Source organism: Pan troglodytes, chromosome 1 (assembly GCF_028858775.2).
Source record: "Pan troglodytes isolate AG18354 chromosome 1, NHGRI_mPanTro3-v2.0_pri, whole genome shotgun sequence".
Lineage (NCBI taxonomy): Eukaryota > Metazoa > Chordata > Mammalia > Primates > Hominidae > Pan > Pan troglodytes.
In genome coordinates, this window is record NC_072398.2 from 119,905,801 (window position 1) to 119,925,264 (window position 19,464).

General features: G+C 40.5%; 1 pseudogene; it reads right to left on the minus strand.

Annotated features, from left to right (window-relative positions):
* Nucleotides 1–9,815: 9,815 nt before the first annotated feature.
* Nucleotides 9,816–15,865, minus strand: LOC748766 (acidic mammalian chitinase-like; annotated as a pseudogene).
* Between the last annotated feature and the right edge of the window lie 3,599 nt (nt 15,866–19,464).

Genomic DNA, 19,464 nt, shown 5'->3' on the forward strand with positions numbered 1-19,464 from the left:
ACAGGTCAATCTCAGACTGCTGCGCTAGCAGTGAGCAAGGCTCCGTGAGCATGGGACCCACTGAACCAGGTGCGGGATATAATCTCCTGGTCTACCATTTGCTAATACCTTTGGAAAAGCACAGTATTTGGGTGGGAGTGTCCCGATTTTCCAGGTACAGTCTGCCATGGCTTCCCTTGGCTAGGAAAGGGAAATCCTCCAGTGCCTTGCACTTCCTGGGTGAGGCGATGCCCCACCCTGCTTTGGCTCACCCTCCGTGGGCTGCACCCACTGTCCAACCAGTCCCAATGAGATGAACCCGGTACCTCAGCTGAAATGCAGAAATCACCTGTCTTCTGCGTTGATCACACTGGGAGCTGCAGACCGGAGCTGTTCCTCTTTGGCCATCTTGCCTAATTCTCAGTGGTTGGATTATGAGGCTTTTATGAACAATTGTATGCCAATAAATTAGATAATCCAAATGAAATGAACAAATTTCTAGAAACAAGAAACCTAACAAAGCTAAATCATGAAAAGATAGAAAATTAGAATAGACTTATAACTACTAAGGAGATTTAATTAGTAACCAAAAATCTTACACTGGGCATGATGGCTCATGCCTGTAATCCCAGCACTTTGGGAGGCCCAGGTAGGAGAATCACTTGAGCCTGGGAAGTTGAGGCTGCAGTGAGCTGTGATTGTGCCACTGCATTCCAGCCTGGGTGACAGAGTGAGATCCTGTCTCAGAAAAATAATAAAATGCAATAAGTTTCCAACAAAGAAAAGCTGTAGACCAGATGACTTGAGAGGTTAATCTACCAAACATTAGTGACAAATGAACACCAATTCTTTTCAAATTTTTCCAAAAAAATGAAGAGGAGAAAACACTTTCTGACTCATTCTATATGTCCAGCATTACTGTAATATCAAAGCCAGATAAACATACAGGTAAACTACAGACCAAAATCCCTTATAAACACTGATGCAAAAATCCTCAACAAAATACTATTAAACTGAATTTAACAGGATGTTAAGGGATTATATACTGTGTTCACGAGGGATTTATTCATAGAATGCAAGAAATGATTTAACTTATGAAAACCAATGAATGTAATACACCACATTAAAAGAATGAAGAAAAAAATGGCATAATCATCTCAATTGATGCAGAAAAAGTATTTGCCAAAAGTTAATACCCTCTCATAATAAAAACAAACTAGAAATAGAAGCAAACTACCTCAACATAATGAAAGCTATGTTTGAAAAACCCACAGCAAATATCATACTCAATGGTGAAAGACTGAAAGCTTTCCTTCTAAGATCAGCAACAAGATAAGAATACTGCTTTTGCCACTTCTATTCAACATAGTCTTAACCAGAACATTTGGGCAAAAATAAGACATAAAAGGCATCCAATTTGGGAAGGAAGTAGTAAAATTGTCCTTGCAGATGTGGTCTTCTATAGGAAAAACCCTAAAGATTCCACACCAAAAATTTTGTCAGAGCTAAAAAATGAATTCAGCAAAATAACAGGTTACAAAGTCAACACAAAAATCAATTGCATTTTTATAAACTAACAAAGAAAATAAAAATGAAAAATTATAAAAATAATTTCATTTACAATAGCATCAAAAAGAATAAAATACTTAGAAATTAACTTAATGAAGTGAAAGACTTGTACAATGAAAACTATAGCATGCTGTTCAAATAAAGAAGATATGAATAAATGGAAACATGCCCCATGTTCATGAGTTGGAAGACTCAATATTGTTAAAATGTCTATACTACCCAAATGATGTACAGATTCAATGCAATCCCTATCGAAATCTCAGTGATGTTTTCTTTGTTGTCGTTGTTTTTTGAGACAGGGTCTCACTCTGTCACCCAGGCTCTAGTGCAGTGGCATGATCATAGCTCACTGCATCCTTGACTTCTTGGGCTCGAGCAATCCTCCCACCTCAGCCTCCTGATTAGCTGGGACCACAGTCATGTGCCACCATGCCTGGCTAATTTTTTTGTATTTTTTATAGGAACAGGGTTTTGCCATGTTGCCCAAGCTGGTCTCAAACTCCTGAGCTCAAGAAATCTGCCCACCTTGGCCTCTCAAAGCACTGGAGTTACAAGCATGAGCCACCACATCTGGCCCCATTGATGTTTTTGGGCCATTTTCTAACATCATAGGCAAAATTAACTCAAAATAGATCAATGGCCTAAATGTAAGATGTAAAAGTATAAAATTCTTAGAAGAAAACATAGGGCAAACAGTTCATAACATTGGACTTCCAATGATTTGTTGGATATGACACCTAAATCACAGACAACAAAAGAATACAATGCACAAATTGGACTTCATGAATATTTTAAATGTTTGTATATCAAAAGACAATGCAAACAGAGTAAAAGTGCAACTCACGGAATGGTAGAAAATATTTGCAAAGAGTTTATCTGATAAGAGATATTCAGAATATAGAGAGAACTTCTAAAATTCAGTGACACACACACACACAACCAAACAACTTGATTCAAAATGGACAAAGGACTTGAATATCTATTTCTTCAAAGAAGATATTGAAATGGCCAATAAACACATAAAAAGATGCTTAATGCCATTAATCATTAAGGAAATGCCTATCAAATCTACAATGAGACATCACCTCATATCCACTAGGATGGCTACTATCAAAAAACAGAAAATAATAAGTGTTAACAAGGATGTGGAAAAATTGGAGCAGTTGTGCCCTGTTGGTGGGAATGTAAAACGGTATAGCTGCTATGGAAAACAGTATGGAAGTTCCTAAGAAAATCATACATAGAATTACCATATGATCCAGCAATTCCGCTTCTAGGTATACCCAAAATAACTTAAAGCTTGGTGTCAAAGAAATATTTGTACTTCCATGTTCACAGTAACATTACTCACCATAGCTAAAACATGCAAGCAACTCAAGTGTCCTTCAATGAATGAATGGATAACAAAACTGTTATATATACATACAATAAAGTATTTTTCAGCCTTTAAAAGGAAATTCTGACTTGCTACAACATGGATGAATCTTGAGACATTAGGCTCAATGAAAAAAGCCAGTCCAAAAAGACAGATACTATATGATTTTTCTGTTTATGTGAGATACTTAGAATAGTCAAAATCATGGAGACAGAAAGTAGAATAGTGGTTTCCTGGAGCTGGGGGAGGGGGAAATGGGGACTTACAGGTTAATGAGTATAGAGCTGGAGTTTTACATGATGAAAAGAATTATGGAGATGAAAAGGAGAGATGGTTCAAGAACATTATGAATGTATTTAGTACCACCGAACTGTACACTTAAAATATTTAAGTTGGTAATTTGTTTTGGTCTATTTTACCACAAGAAAAACATTTTTAAAACATGGAAAAAAAGACAACGGAGACTGGCCCATGCAGTCAATGTAAGTGAGAATGCCAGTTTATTCACATACAAAGAGGGTAAGACTGTTAGAATAACCAATGCCAGTCAATTGCAGAGACCATTCTCCCACACCTGTCCAGCACAAAGGTTGCCATATGACAGAACAGAATATCAGCATGGTCTCTAGAATCGCTGACTTATATTTCAATTTTTGTTCTCCTTCTTTCTAGATATGTGACATTAGACAAGTTATTTCACCTGTGAACCCCAATTTCTTCGTGTATTACATATGGATAATACTAGTTGTTGTCTTATAGGGTTGTTGTGAGAATTAAATGAGATAATCTACCTAGCACTGGGCCTAGCACATGTTAGTTATTTAATAAATTTTAGTTAATGTTATTTTTCCCAATCTGAAGACCTCAAGTCCTTGGATAGCTGAGGAGTAATTATAGGGGAAAGGGGAGTTTGCACACAAAACATTGTGTGTGAATTAAATACCTTACATGTTTCAAATATAAGTTTATTACAATTACTATTTTTAAGATTTAATTCAATTCTATTTTATTTTAAGTTCCGTGATACATGTGCAGGACGTGCAGGTTTCTTACATAGGTAAACATGTGCCATGGTGGCTTGCTGCACCTATCAACCCGTCACCTAGGTATGAAGCCCCACATGCTTTAGCTCTTTATCCTGATGCTTTCCCTACCCCCACCCCCGCCGACAGGCCCCAGTGTGTGTTGCTCCCCTCCCTGTGTCTATGTATTCTCATTATTACAATTATTTTTAAAATATAGATGTTTAAATAAAATACTAATTCATTTGGAAATTCCAGTTGCATTTTGCTATATATTTTTCCCCCCTTTTTAAAAAAAATTTTACTTTAAGTTCCAGGATACAAGTGCAGAATGTGTAGATTTGTTACATAGGTATACGTGTGCCATGATGGTTTGCTGCACCTATCAACCCGTCATCTAGGTTTTAATCTCCACATGCATTAGGTATTTGTCCTAATGCTCTCCCTCCCTTGCCCCCAACCCCCCAGCTGGCTCCAGTGTTTCTTGTTCCCTTCCCAGTGTCCATGCGTTCTCATTGTTCCAACTCCATCTTATGAGTGAGAACATGCAGTGTTTAGTTTTCTGTTTCTGTGTTAGTTTGCTGAGGATGATAGCTTCCAGCTTCATCCATGTCCCTGCAAAGACACGATCTCATTCCTGTTTATGGCTGCATAGTATTCCGTGATGTATATGTACCACATTTTCTTTATCCAGTCTATCATTGATGGGCATTTGAGTTGGTTCCATGTCTTTGCTATTGTAAATAGTGCTGAAATAACCATACGTGTGCATGTGTCTTTATAGTAGAATGATTTATATCCCTTTGGGTATAAAATGATCTGTGTGAGAGATGTGTGAGGGGAGGAGAAAAGACACACACACAATACCTTTAAGGGTAAACAACCTTTATCTCACATAAATGGCAATGCAGATGTAATAAGCAAACGATATAATAAGCAACTTGATATAATAAGCAAATTGATGTAACAATCAAATTGCAATGGGAAAGGGAGAAGGGAAAAGATATATATATATTTACACTCACCAGACTATGGAGGATTCACTACCAGACTGGAAAGCAACAGCCTGGGCTCCAGAGTCGGCCACCTGTTCGTGCACAGACGAGGAGAGGTTTCATGAAGCTTTGGCACCGTCTGGGACTCTAGCTGTTTTTGTAACGAGTTGTTTGGCATGAGGCCCGGTAACAAGGGCCCTTCACAACTAGGTTCAAGGAACATAAAAAGGTCAGCTTGTTTTTTGAGACTGTCTATTTTTTTCAATAACTAACATATAGGACTAGATTGAAATAGAGATTTTTCCAAAACAGTGCTGGATGAACGCCTCAAGGGGCTCACACAACCTGTTCCGGGACTTGGTGACCATTGTTTGTGTCCATGTTCAGTTGAGTTCAAATTTAATATTTAACTTTTCCTCCACATTTGGCCTCAATCTGATACTCAATTGCAGGAAAATACCCTTACAGATACGTGGGGAAGGGATATTTGATATAGTTTACAGATACAGGTTAAGTACAGCAGAATTAAAAGCACAATTAATAAAAACCACACCCAACATGGCTTTGTGAGTAATATTGTGAGAATTGTTAGGGCTATACACAGAACATTCAGTATGCAGTAAGGTGCAAACCCCTCCTTGGGCTGAGGTAAGCATATCTAATGCCATTTGATTTTGTAACACAACAGTACGCAGCTGAGCAAATTCATCTGATAACAACTTAAGTCCAGTGTCCGACTCTGGAGCCTAGGCTGTTGCTTCCCAGTCTGGTGGGGAATCCTCCTTTCAAAAAGCAAAAGTTAGCTTCCTGTTGGGCTTTGCTGGAAACAGAGCACCTCTGCTTCAACCATGATGTCTTTATGAAGCCTGAAATTCCTATTATGACTTGCGTCATGAGTTCCCCCAAAACTCACTGGATATTTTTTTCCATAGACAAAGATAGGGACCATCATCAATTTTATCATGTTTAACCCTTTATATAGAAGCCGTAATCACATAGACTTTCTAAGACGGAGCTATAGTGGGAGTCTACCCAGAAGTTCGGTTAGTTCAATCAGCCTATTTCAGATTATCTTCTTCACTTGTTATGAGGGAACTAACCTCATAAGTCACATACTTTATCTTTCCTTCCCTTTGCACCCATTTAACTGGAGCTCATAACACCCTAATAACATGACAACCTGTGCCATCTTGAACTGATCCTATCAGTCATAGGAAGAGGGTCAGAGGACGGAATTTGTTTGATCCTGCTTGGATAAGACCATATATAAATCATTTCACATTCACCAAAGTTTTCAAATTGTAATTTCATTCGAGATGCTGAGTCAAGCTCCCCTCGGTCTGCCTCCTTAGAGCTAATTCTTCCAAGGCCAATAATAACAATCATGGAATGCTTGGCTCGATAATCTTAACTACGCAGTATCACTTTTATCACTCTGTATCTTCAGGAATTTAGTGGACTAGTCCCCATGACTGCCATACCAATCTTTGAAAGCGATGGGATCATCTGAGAAACACTTTTTAAATCCCAAGTCCCTTGGTTCACTTCTAGAAGGCCATGGTAGGTGCCCCTAGTCTGACATCCAGCTCTCTACACCAGTTGTCAAGTGATTCAGGGTGAGTAGCCAAGCAGCATGCACACTGGGCTTTCTGGAATAGTACTTCTGGGTAAAAAGTCAGAGACAGAAGCAATGGCAGATGAGTGATCCTCTGGTGTTTATTTTATTCTCAGGCAGCATACAACAATCTAACATAGCACATATCTAGCTCTGAGAAAGAGGCTCTGGGCTTTGGATGTTGGGACTTTTAAGCTTCTTAACAAAACTCTTCTTTAGTGAGATTAGGATATGGGATCTAATAGCAGTATGATATAGCAGAACCTTGGCTTTCAGTCTTATCTACTACCTTAGCTTTCATCTGTTGGGAGAACACTTGGCTTTCTTCTGGTGTAATCCAACCCTGTGATTATGCACAACTGCTTGGTGTAAACTTGGCTGAAGTTCTCATTCACCATGGTCAGCATTCTGCCAGGATGGATTGCATTAGGACCTAGGCTATAGATTATAGCTGGTTTCCAGAGGCAACAGGCCAACTTTCTTTTCCAGGAGGCCGCCTGCAGGTCTGTTAACTCAGGCAAGTTAAATCTTACCTCTCAACTGTTTTATAGGAGAAATTGACAAAAACCATCATAATCAAGGCATAACCTTGTTAAGTTATTGAACTTCAAGAATAAACCATGAATTCTTCAGGCACTCACAGGAAAAAAATCAAATAACTTTAAAAGTGTGGATTAAAGAAAGGGTAGTGATTATCCACTGTCTTCAAACATCCCTACAACAATATTCAATGCCAGGACACAGTGGAGCAATGCCTACTATCTAAGGCTAAGTTCACCTGGAAGTAGCTCATGTGAGAGTAATTTGGGAGTGGAATGCAAAGAATAAGTAAGAGACAGGGGAGTGAAACAGGGAAGAAGGGAGGGCCAATAAAATCATGCTTTTATCATATTAGCCACTGGTAGAAACAACTAAATGCTCTATCCCTTTGGAACGGTGTTAAAAGTCTTACAAAATGTGCTTCTAGAACATCAGGGGAGGAAAGGTGGAAACATTACGTTTCCCTGATCTTTGTAAGTGACAGTAACCCCTCTGCATGTCTAGATTGTACCTGCTTGAGTGGAAACCTGTATCTCAGAAGCCCTAGGAAGGGTAGCAAGAAGTACACAACACAGATCTGAGGTAAGATTCCATAACGCCATGAAGACCATTAAGGCTTATGCAGAATTGGTGGCTGTAGCTTCAACTGGAATTAAAAGGTAAGGCAGAGATGATTTGAAATAATGTTAAGAAGTTTTGTCTACACCTGAAGAGTTCTGAGGAAAAGAAAGTACAAGCCTATCGTATTATACTCTACCAAGTATAATATTCTTGAAGTATACTTTTCAAGAACCGAGGAGACAGGCAGATATTCTCACATATAAAAGAACTTAAGGCCTGTGGCAGCCACAGAACTACTTGAAAAAACTGTTCAACTACAAAACATCCAAACCTGAAAAAGTAAATGAAAGAACCATAGGAAAAACACTAGCTCAATATTCAATGCCAGAATAAAAAGCAGTAATATTTACAAAATTTTGAGTAAAAGAGTGAGCCAATATCTATGTCCAAAAAGTTACCAATCAAGTATAAAGGCAACAGTCAGGCACTTTCATACATGCAAGAAAATGGAAGATACTCCAAGTCCTTCTTGGCAAACAAAAACAAAACAAACAACAAGATAATTAAAGAAATGAATATTGGATAAGCTGTAGTGTAAGTATAGGGGATGAATATTGCATTGATTTAAATATAGGACTTCAGTTCTGTTATAAAACAAAGTGATATTAAAAATTTGGGGCTGGATGTGGTGGCTCATGCCTGTAATCCCAGCACTTTAGGAGGCTGAGGCTAGAGAATTGCTTGAGTCCAGGAGGTCGAGGGTGCACTGAGCCATGTTCGTGCCTTTGTACTCCAGCGTGGGGAACAGAATGAGACCTTGTCTCAAAAAAAAAAAATTTTTAAGTTAAAAAAATTTTTTGACTCTGTGAAAATAATAATAAAAATAAGAAAGTGAGAGGTATGGAAAGAATGTTAGATTTTTATCTCCCATATCTCTAAATAAGTAAATGTGGGTTTGAAAACATAAATTCAGCTTCTGTTTTCCATAATCTTTTATTCTTAATCCCATTTTTTGCTTCCCTTTAACACATATAAGACAGGTTTTTGTATCCTTACTGTCTTCAATTCTTACCTTTCCATTCTCTCTGAAACCTACTGCACTCAGGCATTTGCCACCAAGATGTTTACCAACCCCACTTCTGTCAAGTTTGTCAATGATCTACAGGTTGTTAAACATAATGGTCAATTCTCAGACTTCATCTGACCTGACCTAAGTAGTATTTGACAAACTTGATCGCTTTCTCCTCCTTAATATGTTTCTTTCCTTGGCTTTCAGGATACTTGACACTTGGTTTTCCTTCTACCTCACTTAGCCCTCCTTTTTTGGTCTTCATTACTTGTTCCTACTCTTCTCTCCAGCCTCCCTCTGAATGCTGAAATGCTCAGGGCTTAGTCCTTGAACGCTTTCCTTTCTCTGTCTCCCTTAATGATCTCATCTAATCTATTGACTTTAAATACCAACTACCTCTAAAAATGTTATGTCCAACTATAAATACCAACTACCTCTAAAAATGTTATGTCCAACTATCTACTCCACATCTCCAATTAGAAACCCAATAACAATCTTAAATTCAACATGTCCAAAGTTGAACTTCTGCTCTTCCTTCATAATCTACTCTACTTTTAGCTTTCTCCATTTCAGTTGATGATAATTTCATATTTGCAATTTCTTAAGCCAAAATGTTGAAATTATCCTTGGCTCCCCTTTTTGTCTCCCACGTTCTACATGCAACCCATAAAGAAACCTGCTGGCTTAACAAATCTTAAGAATACAGCTGAAATTCAATCACCTCTGACCACTTCTACTGCTACTACTTTGTTCTGAGCCTGCACCTCTCCCCTGAATCACTGCAATAGCCTCCTAATTGTGCATTCTCAGCCAAAAGGGCAAATCAATCACTTTAAAATGACATTTGCTTATGGGTCATTGTTATCTGAGTCTTACATTCTTGGGCTCCCCAGCCTTCATCTGAATACGTGTTTTGAGAATGAAGGGACCATGTATTTTCCTTTAATCCCCCTGCTTCCGCTACCCAACATCCAGGACTAGCAGTGCATGCTGCAGGCTTGGGGGCTGGTGGAGCAACTGTATATCATTGGGAAATAGGGATCAATTACATCTAAGATCCTACAGTAAAGAAGCAGAAGCAATTGTACAGTAATGCTCAACCTTTTATTGCACAACAACTTCTGAGGCTGGGTGAGGTGATATCTGAAAAATGTTATAACCAGCTGCAGCAGGAGCAGAAGGTATCGAAGACACCGCCAGGCTGGCAGTGCTGAGTGAAAGCCTTTCCATTCACACAACTGTAGAAGGCATTCTTTTCAGTGGGGTCAGGGTACAGGCCACTGGCCCTGTTGGCACAGAATCCACTACCTCTGGGGCTGCCCCCAGAGCTCCTGCCAGAGCGGCCCCCAGAGCTACCACTGTGGCTGACACCGCATGTGATGTTTGCCTCGGCAATCGGAGCAATGGGTTGGGCTGGAGCTTTGCAACCTGAGAAGAAAAAAGAAAACAAATCCTGAACCTCCTTGCTTTTAGCCAGTGATACCTGATGTGTGAGAGCTAGTACCCTGGATTTTGTTCTTGGCTCCTCCTTCTATGTCTCCGCATATTTCAGTCTTCTGATCTGATATATCCTTCCTGCTCCACTCACCCCTTTGCTTACCAACTCCTTCCTCATCCTTCAAGTCACAGTGCATTTTTTCCTCCTTACATCTTACTGATTGAAATTTTTCATTATCATGAACTCACAAGAAGGTTACTTATTCTTTTAGGGGGCACAGTATCACATAATATCTTCTGTATTGTTGTCTAGCTTTGCAGTTTTTGTAAATCCAATTTCTCTCACTAGATTGTAAATTTCCATAGAGTAGATATGGATATTTATGCATTTAGATCACCTGTGGTACCTGCAGAGCACTGTATATGTAATAGATGTTCAATAAATTTCTTGTGAAATGAATGAAGGAAGGAAAAAATGGTGAAGAGCCCTGTTTGTTCTTCCCAACATTAATCAATTGTTACCAGATAGGAATGGACAATGTCAGACAATTACTTGTGCAACAGCTCCATGACTTCCAAGGAACCTTTGGAATTTCTCTTAAGTCTGAGGCTTAGTGTCCCTTCTCACTCCCTAACTCACTTGTACTCTGCAGGCCCAGAGCGTCCTTCAGGGTGGTGATCAGAGGGAATTTTCCTTGGTTGCAGAAAGTGCCTGTGAAATCATCCAGGTCAATGGCCCAGACCATGGCACCTCCAAAGTTGTTCTTCTTTAGCCAATCTGCCTGTGGTAATTAGAAAGGAAGTCAGTTATGTACAGACACCAAGGCTGAGCTGTGGCTCCAGGGCTATAATGGGAACATGCTCACAGGCAACAACAACCCATAGAACACAGTCTACCTTGATTTGGAAACTCTTGGTGTTATCGTATTCAAGCCACTCATTTCCTTTGTAGGCATAGGGAACATCCTCAGAAGCCTCCCATACTTCAGTAGCTCCATTCTTCAGGAAGGTACAGATCTAACAGAATATAAGGTACAGGTCAAGAGGTAGGCAGTGTCCTTGTGGTGGCAGAGGTAAAAGGACATGGGGAAGGGGAAGTAGAGGAGTGTTGCATAAAAACTCCTTGAAAATGAAGGTCTATGGCTTTACCAGCAAATTTCTTAGTTATTTGGGATTCTGTTTGTTTACTCCTTTTGAGTAATTTATTTTCAATTTGGGGAGAAACTCTTAAATCAAGGAATGCCCTGGCAGTCAGAAGTGTCTACAGATTGATATACTCTCACTAATGGTAGCCTGCTTTCCTACACAATCTGTGTTTGGAATCTAGCCTCAAAGGAACCTAGTGAGGGCCCAATTAAAGTGGTGCAACAGGGGGGTTTATCTTGCCTCCCTTCTAGATAGCCACAAACATCCACTTTCAGCTCCAATCCAAGAACTGTTGAATATTGCTCATATTATTAGCTACATGGACCAAGAGAAAGCCACATTTCCTCTAACATTTCTGAGTGTATACCTCATAGTAGGCCCAGAACCCAGACTGCCTGGTATAGGGTCCAGCAGGGCCAGGACCAGTGGTAGGGGCATCAATTCCATGGTTGGTGGGGTTGCTCAGAAGGAAGGAGTGTCCATAGGCTGGGAATCCAACATGAGCTTCTCAGCTGGGGCCCCATTGTCCTTCCAGTAGTTCATGACATAATCCTGCAATGGCAGTGGGTTAGCTAGAGTTCTCACCCACAGCTGATGGCCTAGTGATTAATTATTAGCTAAACTTTTTTCGGTTTGGTTGTGCCCACTGTACAAAGTACTTGCAACATATTTTAGAGCATCACTGACATATATCTGTTAAAGTGATAGGTCTCATTCTCAACTAAATTCTTTTAATAACATGCAGGCTTTACATATACCCTCTGGATAAAAAATATATGATAGAGGAGCAGAGATTTTAAAATGATATTCCTGGTATGATTCATTAGTTAATGGCCAAAATTCTATATGATATACATAGGCAAGGGATTAGAACAGTAGAAAATGGGTAAGGCAAAAGGGAAACAGCAAAAGGGGGAAGGTGGAAAAAGCCTTTTATAATTTATTGAAATAGGAGCAGTGGCATATCATTTTCTTTTATTAAAAAACAATGCACTTGTTATTAATCTTCTTTCATATTAGGTAAAATTATCAGTATGGTGTTAATAAATAGGCAAGTTTTTTAGTAAATGGGAATATTTAATTAATTATGGCAGCCTAATTTCCCATTTGAGAAAACCACTAAACTTATGATGCCTTTTGTGCCTGAATCTCTATGTGATTTTCATCATCATCTCTGGTCTGCTCTTGCATCTGTACAGGGACTCACCACATTGAGGTAGGCATTGCTGCTAATGTCAGTCGGGTATTTGTAGAGCGGGCTGTTCTCTCCAGTGTAGCCCTCCCAGGAGCCATGGAGGTCGTAGGTCATGACATGGATGTAGTCCGGGTACCTGAGGTGGGGTAGAGGATTTAAAATCATTCTGATGGTCATTTCCCATACCTGTGCAGGCACAAGGCACCACTTCCATAGCCTCCTAAACAAGGTCCCTGAATAGCAAGACAGACCAAAGACAAGTCTAGTCTGCCCGAGTGATACCTCCAGGGGTTTGAAGATAAGGCACATCACTCACTGTGACAGTTGGGGGATCTCATAGCCAGACTGGATATTGGAGATGCCAGCAGCTACTGCAGCAGTGACCATCAGCCTGGGCTTATTAATGTGCTTGGCCTCCTGCTCAAAAGCTTCACCCATTTCCTGTACAGGAGCAGGAGAAAGTCTGTGAATAGTAACTTTAAGTTTACTTTCATGAGGTTCATGACACTGAATTAAATTAACCTCTTCCATCCTTCCATTCATTCCTCAGCATCCTTACTGGAATAGGATTTTCAGGTCCTTCACCCCAAATAAAATTCTAGGAAACTAGGTTTAAGGTCCCAGTGATCTTTCATATGAGATGGGTGTATGCTTTCCAGTGAAAATGATCTGGAACTTAGCTCATCTGCACCAGGACAGTGAAGAGATGCTTGTCCTGAGGAGGGCTCCCACGAGAGCCAGGGTACTCCCAGTCAAAGTCCAGCCCGTCAAACTCATACTGGCACAGGAATTTGATGACTGAGTTGATGAAAGTCTGGCGGTTCTCAGGAGTGGAAACCATGGCAGTGAAACTGAGGGAGACCCAAGGAAGGCAGGGTGAGACCTTGGTGGTCCCAACACCTTGGAGTAAAATCAACTTAGGAAGTCATCTCCAAAAAGAACTTACAGAGCAGTGCCAAAGTTCCAGCCACCAATAGCCAAGAGAGTTTTCAGTTGACTATTTCTGAGGGAAAAGAAACAAAGTATTTTACCAGAACAAATGAAAAGAAAGGGAAGCCATTTCAACATTTAGCTGCAATAGTGAGCAAGAAGCCAGGAAAGTGTCATGCAGCCTCTCATCCTGGTTTATCTTTGTTCTTATCTTTATTTCCTACTTATGAATGTTGGAGTAGGTGACTATGATTGGTATGTTTCAATGTCTCCACAGTTTTTTTTTTTTTAATATACTTTAAGTTCCAGGGTACATGTGCACAACGTGCAGTTTTGTTACATAGGTATACATGTGCCATGTTGGTTTGCTGCACCCCAATGTCTCCAGAGTTCCAATTATTTCCCTAGGAGTGAATCTCCTGACCAAGGAGACTGAATGCTTTATCAATGCCAGCTTTGGATTGCTTCTAAGTGGAAGATTGTTCTCAACTGAGTCCACCAGTAGTTGGACTTATAAGCTTTCCTTGGCAGGTGAGCTGGGCTTTAGTTGGCAGCTAGCTTCTGTAAGCCAGCCATTCCCCTTAAAATTAGAGTCATTCTTGCACTTGAAATAATAAGAAAGCTGAATTTACCTGCTTGTTGGCCTGTTTGGAATTTCAGCCTGAAGTCTGCTGTGGAAGATCTTGTTTAAACTGTCCTTAAAGGTTAAAAGATTTGAAACTCAGGTTTTCCGTCATTTACTTGTTTTTCAGGCCATTGAAAGCTTGGTAGAGAGTCACGTCATCCCATTCAATGGTGGTGATCTCGTTGTTCTGCATCCCAGCAAAGGCGTAGATCAAGTGGGTACGAGGCAGGGGTCGATGTCGTCAGGCTTGAAGCATCCCAGGCCTGGCTGGTTCTGGGCCCAGTTGGTGAAGTAACATGTCAGCTGGTAGGCAGAGGCTGTTACCCAGAGAAAGAAGGTGAGAGACAAGCTCCCTAGTGAGTCACAGATTTCTTTAAAAACCACAGATTTCCAAATGATTTCCCTATTTGAAGTCTCAAAGGAAAGGGGAAAAGTCGATGTAAGAACTTTATGTTGCAGCAAACCTATAATTATATAATTTGCAGGCAATAATGAGCAGGCAATTCGGGGCTGAAGATATCTCTTAGAGATAGCTCTGTTCCTCCAAGAGAGAATTAAATAACCTTAGAAACCAGTGCCTTTAGCTGAAATAGAATTTTAAAGCTTAATGAACTATGATTTAGATGTATTCTAGCTCCCTTATGTGGCAGCTTAGGTACCAAGCATTGCTCTGAGAAATTTACTTATATTTACTCATGAATCCTCACCAAAACCCTTTGAGAGAGGTATTATTATTTTCTCATTTTAACCCATTTGGAAACTGAGACACAGAAAGGATGATAGTATAAGCCTATTTAGCCCTTTTAGATATCTCCCTGAGTAATTCCACCCAGGGGGAAATGAGTCTTCCCCCAAGAGACAAGGGCCCTGGCTACTGGTTCAGATTCTGCCATGAACTCTCTGTATTACCTGGGTCAGGTCATATGTCTTATCTCTGCCCTGGTTAACTGGTCTGTGAGATGGAGTGGTAATGCCTTTCCTGTACACCTCTCAAAGAAGAGTTGTTTTAAAACTCAGTAAGATGACAGATTTTAAAATGTTTTAAGAGCAGAGGACACTGTGTAGCTGCCTCACCACATTAGTTTTTATTGTTAACACGTATTCTTTAAGACTGCCATCTAGTTGGTTTCTGCTTCGGGATTTTTAGGCCAATGGTATCAATCCTTTAAACTTGGTTAGGGAATTTCAAACTCTCTAGAGAGTAGTTAATATTCTTTGTCTGATGTGGAAGGACACAGGGCCGTACTGAGTTTCCAAATTATGAATAAGAAAAGAGGAACAATATAGTGGTTCATCCCAAGAAATATACCTACCTATTTCAGCTGTCAGCACAAGGAGCAGACCTTAAAGCAACAGAGAGAATAATGAACTGGAGGAATGTGAGTAGAGTAGCCTTTATACCTTAGTCACCTCACTTAAGCAGTAGGAAGCTTTTTCTATTTTTCATTCTCTTAAGATCCTCTGTAGATGACCAACCTACTGAGGCTGGCAAAGCCTTTGGATTTGTCCTGGAAACTCACTCCCCTCTATTTCCATTCAAAAGACCATTAAAGTGCCATGAGCCTTTGAGGCTTGGTGAAGGGAGGGGGACAGCAGGGCAGTGAGAAACCTATCACCAGGCAATTTGGGGCTGTCCCCCTGTTCAGTACATCCCCATACTTTTGCCAAAAGCAAAAATCTCAGTTGATCTGGTTTAAATTTGAAGGTAAAAGAGTTTTAAAGGGGCAGAAAAACAAGATGGAGAGAGTCATTCAGAGGTACAGAGATGAGACGATCTCTTACCAGTGAGGAGGGTGAGCTTGGCCATGTTGCCTCAGTGGTAGTGTCCCTCATCCAACCTGCCATTTATACCCTCTTTGCCCTCTCTTGTGCCTTATCAGATTCTCCTTTATCAAGATTGCCTCTAAAGTAAGTGTTGATATTGGCAGTGCTCACAAAGCTCAAGCCCATTTAAGAACCCATTATCGACAGGGAAACAATACTATCTTGATTTCATTTCACAAGAAGAAAAGATTGGGCTCAAGCCCAGGAACCACACTAATAAGCTCCATTATGGAGTAGCTTATATAATTCAAAATGGCTTATGTATAGTGGGCTATATTCTCCATTTGGATAGTGAAGCAACTGATTGGCTATTTCAGGCACTCTTTGTCAGATGGAAGCATTGAGTAACTTTGCATTCATTTATTCTTTGCAGTCATTCATTCACTCATTGTAAGAACAAAGTTTCCTCCTTAAGCAAAGGCTATAGAGGGTCATTACCTACTCTGTCTTTTTGACCCCAAATTCATTACCTCTTTTCCTTCTGTTGATTTTTCTACTCCTATTTCTCCTACCCTTTCCCAGCCCTCTACCCCTGAAGTGGCCTTCACTTGGTTCTTCTCTTCTCAGGAGGCTCCTTTCCTTTGTGATACTTCCTCGGATTCAGCCTGCCCCAGGGCCCCCGGTGTAACATACCTGACCACAGACCCTGTGTGGCTGACAGTTTCCAGGTGGTTCTTTCCCCTAAGCCAGCACCTCTTCCTGTTGCCCACATTTCCGTGTGTGGTTCCAAAGTTCTCTTGATCACCCAGGCTCTCACCACTATAGTTTTTGTGATTCATACATTTCTTCTACTCTCCAAAACCCATTGGTCACTGAAATCTATAGTCCTCTTCTCTTTGGTCTTAGAGTTCCCCTTCTCCTTGGAATCATCAATTCCATTCCCCGCCGCCACTTCTGTCAGAGTTCAGCACTGTGATAGTGCACTGTAGCTCCCTTCTTTTTCTTCTAGATCTTTTCTGTATATGGCTCCAAATCCCTGGAGTTGGGGGGCAGAGTTTAACAGCTCCTTATTGCCTCATAGAGTTCTTTCTCCTTCGCCTGTCATCAACTCCGCAATCTTGCCTCAATTTAACTTTTGTTATGCCCAGACCGTTTGTTCCCCAAAGAAGACCACCAGAGTCCAGAGTCAAAGCCAAGTGGCAAGGATCTTTACTACAAGTTCGAACCTGGTCCCTCCATTCCACCGCATACAAGAGGGCCCTGAACAATGCGAGTGTTTGCTTTTTTATAGCCTGAAAGTTACAGGGGAACAAAGGAATTCTTTTGGTTCCCGCTCTTTCAGTAAAACTTTGAACGGCTGTCCCCTCATCTGTCCCCTTATCGGAGACTTTCCTGGTGGTGTTTGTACTGGGCTTGTTTGTTTTGAGCCCAGGGGAAGTTTAAGAGATATATGGTGATATGTGGTGGGATGGGAGGATGGGATGTGTTTGTACTGGGCTTGTTTGTTTTGAGCCCGGGGCTGAGGAATGTGCCTGGCTCTTTTCACTTTCCGCCTTGCCTTCTGCTAGCCTCTCAATTTAAATCTTGCATATTAAGTTATACTGTTCTCCACACTCAAAAATGGTCTCATCTTCACCCTCCTGCTGAGGCCATTCCCTCTGTCTAGAATATAGAATATTGTCCTCCTGTACTCACCTCCCACTCCATTAAAGGCCCACCTCAGTGGCTTTCCCCCATGACCCCTTCCCCAGTCATCACACCTGGAAGTGACTACCTTCCTCACCTCTACTTCTCTGGTATTTTGTTTGTACCATTCGGAAAACTCACTACTTCTTTTTGAACCATTGGTAGGGAAGAAATGTGGAACCAGTGGTAAAAGCCACACATATTGGAGTTCAAATTCTGTCTACCATTGAGGTTCAAATTCTTTCCATTGTTCATTTGGTTTGAGAAATTGGGACAGTTCCTTAATCTCAGTTTCCTAATTTGTAAAATTGGGATACAAATGCCTACTTTGCATGGCAGTTGTAAGCATTAAATGAAATATTTGTAAATAATCAGGTGCAAAATAAACATTCCACAAATAATAATCATTATAGACTATTTGCACATGTGCCTTATCTTCTGTTTAAAAATTCCTTAAGAATACCAGTCCTCCAAAAAAACCCCAATACTACTCAAACCCATGTTAATTCCCATGTTGTACCTAAAGTCTATTTCCTATGCAAAATAGGGCTTCTAAATAAACATTCACTGAGCACCAAATAAATTAATTTTAGTAGGAGTAACTGTTGTATTTTACACATGAAAAAGCAGGCTGGCACAAGGGCATCTTTTGGGTAAAAAATCTTGTGATATTTTTAAACCTACATCCTACAGAAGGATGTGTAGACATGCTGCCTACCTTAACGCAAGTGCTAGGAATTGCAAGACGGATTTTAGTTAGGCCTTTTTGCAGTTTGAGAAAGATTGCTGTAAATCTTATAGCCATAAGACAGAGGCACTGAGGCACTGTGTACGTTAGGAGCACCTGCAGGAAGGTAAGTGGTTTCACTCATCTTGTACTCCAGCTTTCCCAGATCACCACTGTTTTCTCCTGTGCCTCCCTAGTTGTGTTTTAGAATGCTTAAAGCCTTCCTTGTTCTTAAAAGTAAAATAGGCCAGGCGCAGTGGCTCATGCCTATAATCCCAGCACTTTGGGAGGCCGAGGCAGGTGGATCACCTGAGGTCAGGAGTTCAAGACCAGCCTGGCCAACATGGTGAAATCCCGTCTCTACCGAAAATACAAAAATTAGCTGGGTGTGATGGCTCATGCCTGTAGTCCCAACTACTTGGGAGGCTGAGGCATGAGAATCACTTGAACCCAGGAGGCAGAGGTTGCAGTGAGCTGAGATAACACCACTGCACTCCAGCCTGGGTGACAGAGTGAGACTTGGTCTCAAAAAAAAAAAAAAAAAAGTAAAATAGGTGAGCTAGGGAGTGCTAGCAATATAGCATATGTAGTTCTTTGCTGGTGGCTGTGGGTCCTAGATTCAGTCCTACTTTAGATATGTTTTGGGTTCTCAACCTGTAGTATGGCATCAAGGTCCTGACCCTGAATTTACTCCTGGATCTTAAGGCTTTCAGGTGAGTTCAAGGAAATTCACAATTGTTTGTGCTACTTCACTAATGGAACTGATTTCTTTGAAAGCCTACCAACCCTATTGTGTGGGCTCCTGGAAAGCTCACAGAGGGCTGTTAACATTCCTTTGTTCTGGAATCAGGCTAAGATTCCAGAGCAGTGCTGCCTATATCTCTCAAGGAACTTGAAGGACTAAATATTACAGCAGTGGCAGAAGCAGATGTGAGGGTGGGAAATACAGCCTTTAACCCAAGTCTGAGGTAATGAATGAGAAAGCATCCTGGACTTGAAAGTCAGGAAATGCCTAGTGTGCACTCTCCCACTAACATGCTATGGCTTTGGGAAAGTTACTTAAATATACCAGAAATATACCAGTAGTTACATTAAATATAAATGGGCTAAATACTCCATTTATTAGTCAAAGATTACTGATGTGTTTTCTTTTTTTAAAATATTCAAGTAAATGCTACTTTTAAGAAAAATATGACAGTGACACAGCAAGATTAAAATAAAAGGATGGA